This window comes from Macrobrachium rosenbergii, chromosome 17 (assembly GCF_040412425.1).
Source record: "Macrobrachium rosenbergii isolate ZJJX-2024 chromosome 17, ASM4041242v1, whole genome shotgun sequence".
Lineage (NCBI taxonomy): Eukaryota > Metazoa > Arthropoda > Malacostraca > Decapoda > Palaemonidae > Macrobrachium > Macrobrachium rosenbergii.
This window is the reverse complement of record NC_089757.1, coordinates 32,480,765-32,488,264: the sequence shown is the minus strand read 5'-3', so window position 1 is coordinate 32,488,264 and position 7,500 is coordinate 32,480,765. Positions and strand designations below refer to the sequence as shown.

Sequence of the window (7,500 nt, the reverse complement as noted above, 5' to 3'; positions counted from 1 at the left end):
TATAGAAATTTGTGTTCCTTATTAGACTTTTATTAAAATAAAATAACAGTCACTGTTGCTTTCATACCCGGCTGTGAATCAAGCATCAGTTTGCCTGCATAGAAGGATCAGTTGCCTGTATAGAGATTTATGTCCATTCTTAGATTGTCTCACTAATAGCGCAACCACCTTCCTTACATTTACCAGGTATAATTATGTATACGCTATACACATACACACGCACACACACACATATGTGTGTGTACATATTATTTTTTCTCCTTCTGCTGATTCTCCTACTAATAATAACGATAACGAAAATTATTATTATTATTATTATTATTATTATTATTATTATTATTATTATTATTATTATTATTATTATTATTATTACCGAATAACAGAAGGGGATCAAAACACCTTTGAGTACGTTCTTCTCCCCTGGTATACGATACGGGCAAATATCGAATTAGCCTCGGTGAGAAAAAGCGCTGGGAATGAGGTCACTATGAGGGTAATCAAGCATATACTACCAGACAAGGTTCATTGATCGACGTGACTTCTAGTCAATAAGGGATTCACATGCAGTTTGTACATCCTCTCTAGAGTATGATGTCAAGTTCAAGCGAAGATGCAATGTATTGCTATCCTAATAATACATTTCTCCTGGTATTTCAATAATTTACTTACATTTTCATTTATTTATTTGTTTATTTGTTAATTTATATGTTTTTTCAACACCTGATCTCTTCTTTCTTTCCCAGTACTTTCTGTTACTTTCGAGTGAATGCCATATTCATTGAAAGCCTTTATTTCAAGTCAGTGGCCCCTTCTTTTGGCTTGTTCCATATGAATAGGGTTCATCTTCTGAATAATAATAATAATAATAATAATAATAATAATAATAATAATAATAATAATAATAATAATAATAATAATAATAATAATATTATTAGGCTACTGCCCTTATTGTTACTGTAGCCAGAAGTCATATTTATTATCAACACGAGCTATTGTTTTTGTTGATTTTTTTTTTTTTTTTTTTTTGCATTTTGTTTATGACTGTGGAATAGTCTCCCTGAGGATGTAGTGCAAATTGGAACCCCAAATGTTCGAGCGAAGATGCAACGCATTGCAAACTCTAAAACAATTCTCCTAGTACTTTAGTCATTTACTTACATTTTTATCTATTTACTTATTAATTTGTTAATATTTTTTTTTCTTCTGATAACTTAATTCTTTCTGTATTTCCTATTACATTCTGTTGCTCCTTTTAAGTGAACACCATATTTTTTGGAAGCCCGAATTTCAAGTCTGTGGCTCCTGTAGCCTTGTTCCATATGAATGGGCTCATCTTCTGAGTAATAATAATAATAATAATAATAATAATAATAATAATAATAAATAATAATAATAATAATAATAATAATAATAATAATAATTATTATTATTATTATTATTATTATTATTATTATTATTATTATTATTATTATTATTATTTGGCCATTCAACGTACATTTTCTGCTAGTTTCATGGTAGATATCTCACTTTGTTAAATGATACTTTTATTGCCAGAATGAGATCGTCCTCAGTAGTTTGGTTTTTACCTCTTTGTTCTATCATAAGATGCATTTTTTCCCCCCTAAAAGAGTTTTGTTTTTGTGAATGTAGCTGTGTATTCGTAACCAGCAAAGTTACAAATTTTGTCCCTAATGTCCTGAAATTTCATTCGAAATTCTTCTCTTCTTGATAGCTCACGAGACGTAAAATCAGCCGATTGCTCGGCAAAGACTTGCTTTTGGCGCACACACGCACACGCACTAACACACACACTTCGGCCAATAAAACTTCAGCTACAGCGAGAGAATATAACAAAGCTGTATTCTAAAATATTACTGATCATCAGCCCTTTAGCGACTGGTGTCAGCTCGACCTCGGCGAATTTCCAGAATGGTTTGGCCGAGGATCATATACGTGGGTTCCTTACGATCCGCGAACGGACCAAAAGAGCGTAGCGAACGATCGCCGACGGATCAAATGGGCCCCCTTCTCCCTCCTCCTCCCTCCTTCCTCCTTCCTCAAAGCCAGCGCCACCAAACCAGATATTTCGCCGACCGATTGCATTGCGATGTGCGAATTAAACGGACGAACACACTGGGCGAATGTCTGTCCCATGCTTCTCGAATTGGGTTAGGCGAATTCGAAGGGGTTGGGGGTTTTGGGGGGAAGGGGGGTGCGAGATGGGAGAAAATATCATGTAAAACCACACGTAAAAGAATGCCTCAAGAATGTGCTTTGCTGTCAACAGTGTACAGGTTTCAGGTTATGCCTACTTTCCCCAAAGTCACTTGATGCGTTTCCCCACCCCCTCCCCACCCCTCCCCACCCCATTCTCTCTCTCTCTCTCTCTCTCTCTCTCTCTCTCTCTCTCTCTCTCTCTCTCTCTCATTTCCTGGTTGGTTGAGCAATCCTGGACTACCGCAACTCCGGGTGGGGTTCGGACTGGAATACCTGAATTATCGGATAATTTGTAAAGGAGATGGCAGTCCGGGATGATTTAATGAAATAATCCTTCACTCGGTGATTGATGTAGAATCTATTGATCATTTTTGCCTGTGCATAATGCAACGCTGAGTTTTGGCGCATGTGCAGATGGTAAAATTCATTGGAAACCTGCTTCGCATATTGTTTTCCTGTTAAAACTGCGTCTTCTTTCTTCCTAGTTTCATTTGTATCTGTTACAATGTGTCGTCCATTAGCACTAATAGCAATGGTAATAATAAAAATAGCGATAAGAGGAACAAGAATAACGACAGAAACCGCAAATATAAACAAAGGTGGGAGAACGGAAAATGAAAACGGAAAATTGGTATCATTTTCTTTGTGCAATAATTGCAGCGCACAGGTCTGGATGACGAAAATAGCACCCAGCGTTTGGAGACCTGCAATTGGTGCTTGCTCATGTCATGAAGATAAAAGAAGAAGAAGAAAAAAAGAGACATGAAATGCATGTCATGTTTTTCAGTTTCTCTCGTCCCCTTTTGCCCCACCCTCAAGGAAAAATCTCTGGGGCACTTGCAAACGTCATGAGAGAGAGAAAGAGAGAGAGGTCATGGATTGTATATCACATTCTTGAGAGGGGTCACGGAATGTATTTTTGGCTTCTTTTAATGTCACATTATTATTTGCTATTAATTAAGTAGATTTAAGTTAAAATAAAAGAATCCTAATTTAGATTTTTGCCTTTGATTCAAGTAATGTACTCTCTCTCTCTCTCTCTCTCTCTCTCTCTCTCTCTCTCTCTCTCTCTCTCTGATCAACGCTGTCAGAAAACATTGCTTCTTCCTCTTACATGGTGTTCAAACAATAATCCAGGTATTTTAATAAGTTACTTACATTTTTACATATTTGTTTATTAATATGTTAATTTACTTTTTCCTTTATATAACTGATCTCTTCTTTCTGTATTTCCTCATACCTTCTGTTACTTCTTACAGACGAACGCCATATTCTTTGGAAGCTTGACTCCCAAGTCAATGGCCCCTGTAGGTTTGTTCCATACGAATAGGGTTCGTCTTCTGAATAATAATAATTTTAATATCTTTGACCGAATTCCATCTCGCTAGCGTTGCAAACAATTCGTCGTAATCTCTTGCATCCATTAAGGCATGCGTCCGAAGTGGTTTAACTAGTTTTATATCCGACTTGGCTGAGTGGAGGAGGTCAGGCGAAATCACTGCTCGGATAAACGGGACGGGAACTTTTATGCATCTTTCTTGTTTGATACGACAGGTCTTGAGTCTTAGCTTATTTGTTCTTTATGAATGTTATGCTCTTGTTCATACTGTTTACATTCGTGTAGAGCAAGACAGATGTACGTGACTCAGGCAGTAACGTCTTGGGGAAATAATGATATGATTTATTAAAGAATGATATTGATTTCATTATAAGATTCTTTGCTGTTCCCTGGAAATTTGATAATGTACTTATTTTTCTGGGTCGTACATGATATGATATTCCTTTAACAGTATTTTATTAACCAATTTAGAGGGAAAGACTCAAACTGGAATGTGAGAGAGGTAATCATTGTCAAAAACAGCGATGTAACTATATTACGTTGTTACTGTTTCGACTAAGGTGATTATTTAGGCAATTTTGGCTGTAGGAAGATGCTGCCAAAAAAAAAATCTTAATTTTTTTGCTTTGGCTACTCGGCTATTATTTCAGTAGCACTGTACCCGTGATCACTAAATTGGAATGTTATCATCTTAAATTATTCTGTCATCATCCACAAGTTAATCTCTCTCTCTTCCATACCCCTTTTTGTTCACGTTTTACCTCCATCACTTAACCACTGTTCTACGTTGGAGGCACACCATCACCTCCTCTCTCTCTCTCTCTCTCTCTCTCTCTCTCTCTCTCTCTCTCTCTCTCTCGCTAGATCAGCTCCTCCCCCTCCTCTCCCCCTCCCTCCTCCGTCTCCTACCCATAAGGTAAATCATGCTGAACCCACATAACATGCAACCCACCCGTCTCCATTTCCTCCACAGGGGCACTCGACTCTGTCCGTTTCCCGCCCGTCCGCCGCCTTGCGTATACGTACGCGGACGCCGTCTTTAATGACTCAATGACATTCCTTCGGCGGGGGCCGCATCCCCCCGAGGAAGCTTCCCCCGGCCATTTTCAGATCGTGGCCGAGATCCTTCGTCGCCTTTAGATCGGCCCCAACAGCGCCGTTTCCCTGCCAGCAATCATGCGCACGCCAATGGGACGGACGGGAGCTCTCACAGCCTCCTCCTCCTCCTCCTCCTATTCCTCCTCCTCTTGGATGTTCCTTGATGGCTCTAGGGACCTCTCATTATCTGAATATTTGATAACTCGTTCGTGTGCGCTGTCGACCTGTTACTACTTAGTACTACTACTACTGCTGCTGCTACCACTAGAAGGAGGCTCTTTCTTCTCCTCCACCCCTCTCTCCCCTCTAGTTTGGACTTTCCCCTTCCCCCCTCCCTTTCTAAATCTCTCTCTCTCTCTCTCTCTCTCTCTCTCTCTCTCTCTCTCTCTCTCTCTGGCTGTTTTCTCCCTCCCCTCCTCCTCTGCCATACGCCTGCCTTCTTGCGCTTGTTGAAGTTCATTCCCATACGTGCAATTCTTCAGGCCTCTTCGGAAGAAAGGAAATGAGGTAGATGGGGCATTCCCCCAAAACGCCGTACTTGAAGGGTTCATGGTGATTTTCAGAGGGCAGGAGGTGGCTGTGAGGGCAACGTCTGTGTCCCTCTTACAAGAATTAATGCCGACTGCTGCTCGACTGAAGATTTCCAGTTAAAACAGTAAACAATAATAAATCAAATGTCTGTGAGGAGTAAGATCAAGTTTCCTCCTCTCTCTCTCTCTCTCTCTCTCTCTCTCTCTCTCTCTCTCTCTCTTTCTACTTTTTTCAAGTTTTCCTTCGTCTTTTACCTTTTTATTTTTACATTTTTTTTTATCCACGACTCCCGAGCCGCTCGTTCCATCAGGCTTAGGCAAATACAGATCCTTTATAAATGATATTTAAGGGCCCCGGAACGAGGCGGGTGTCGATTAGAAGGTCGTAGCAATGGCCGGCCCGAGGAACACAGCAGCGCGAGTATTTTCAGATTATTGCAGTGTCTCGGCGCTCTGGGGTAACATTCGGCTGTCAGGGTAATGGAAATCTACATGCTGTCAGCGAGGACCCTTCTCGCCTGGAACGGGTGGCTCGCCGAAGACCTCGACGGATATGGCGCACACAACATTGTTCCTGGACGATTTCGGAACAGGTGAACTGTGAATAATCCTTAATCCACGCCATGCTAACTTCAATGAATGTATCACTCTTGGCGTGAGTGGAGGACGAGACTCCGCCGGCAAGAATTTAACGCGAACTTCATTGAAATAAATGTGTGTGTGTGTGTGTGTGTGTGTGTGTGTGTGTGTGTGTGTGTGTTTTCAAGCCCCTCACTGCTTTGATTGAATTACAGTGATAGAATTTGGGCGTCACTATTTTGAAAGTACTTTCGCATCATAACTATATCACAAACATCATTCGCCTTACGATTTTGTTGTCTACCGAGAACAAATGAAATTGACTACGGAATTTTTAATATTTGTAAGTGTCATTAAGTCAGTTAACAAAAAGAATTGAAAGTTAAGAACATTACAACATCATTCACCTTACGAAATTGTTATGTCTACCGAGAACGACTGAACCTAACTACAGAATTTTGAGCACTTGTAAAAGTAATTAGGCAAACTAATAAAAAGAATTGAAAGTTAACATTACAATATCTGACTACCAGCATTATATTTACTCCAAGCATGAGGACTTGTGGGGCTGGGGGCGGTTCTTGACAAGACATGCAAAATTATGCATGTGAACTTTGTTGCTTGCAAGTTTGTGAGAGAAGTTTATACATCATCCCAACAAGTATAATGAGACGATAGTGTTCCTCAGTATATCATATAACTGATTTTTAGGCCTTATGAGTTGTTAATTATTTATGGCAATCGTTGATGATCATGGTCGTTGTGACGCCAGTTTGCATTAATTGATGGTTCAGTCAGTTTTTTTTGTGTAAATAATATAATTAACAGAACTGTACAAGAGGCTTTCATATGTGGCGATATCTCTTATTTGAGTATCATCTTGTCTTCTTTGTTTTGGCTTCAAAATTTCTAAAAAGTGGTTTCAAAATTTCTTAAGGTTTGGTTTCAAAATTCATAAGGTTTGGTTTCAAAAATTCTGAGATTTGTTTTCAAAATATTTAAAGTTTCGGCTTAAAATTGTCTAAGGTTGGGTTTCAAAATTTCTAAGATTTGGTTTCAAAATTTCTAAGTTTTGGTTTCAAAATTTCTAAGGTATGGTTTAAAATTCAAAGTACATAAAAATTTATAAAAATTGGTTGAATAATTTCTAAGATATGGTTAAAAAATTTCTAAGATTTAGTTTCAAAATTTCTAAGATTTGGTTTCAAATTTCTAAGATCTGGCTTAAAAATGTCTAAGATTTGGTTTCAAAATTTCTGAGAATAGGTTTCAAAATTCTTAAGATTTGGGCTTCAAAATGTCTAAGATTTGGTTTAAAAATTTCTGAGATTTAATTTTAAAATTGCTAAAGTTTGGCTTCAAAATTTCTAAAATCTGGTTTCACTCAACGCTTCTGAAAGCGTTTGTATTTCTTTGTAGTTTGGCAATTACTTATGAATACTAATGAATGCAGTAGCTATTTACGATCGTCCCTTCTCTAACCTCTTTTACTGTCGGAGAGGTCTGCATTCGTCGTCAACTTGTCTGCATTAGAAAGCTCGTCTACATCATATGTCATCTCTCTCTCTCTCTCTCTCTCTCTCTCTCTCCTCTCTCTGTGTGTTTGTGTGTGTGTGTTGGTTTCCTCTCCGAGGACCATCAGTAACTCGATGACATTCGAGTTATTTAAATGCGATCGTAAAATTTTCCCGAATTTGCGAAATCATGATGGATTCATGTTGCGGAATCCGGTAATGA

The 7,500-nt window shown here is 38.7% G+C and overlaps 1 protein-coding gene across 1 annotated transcript in view; it reads left to right on the top strand.

The window, feature by feature from the left end:
- LOC136847846 (uncharacterized) overlaps positions 1 to 7,500 on the top strand; it is a 208,552-nt gene that overhangs the window by 91,941 nt on the left and 109,111 nt on the right. The gene's annotated exons all lie outside the window — the stretch shown is intronic.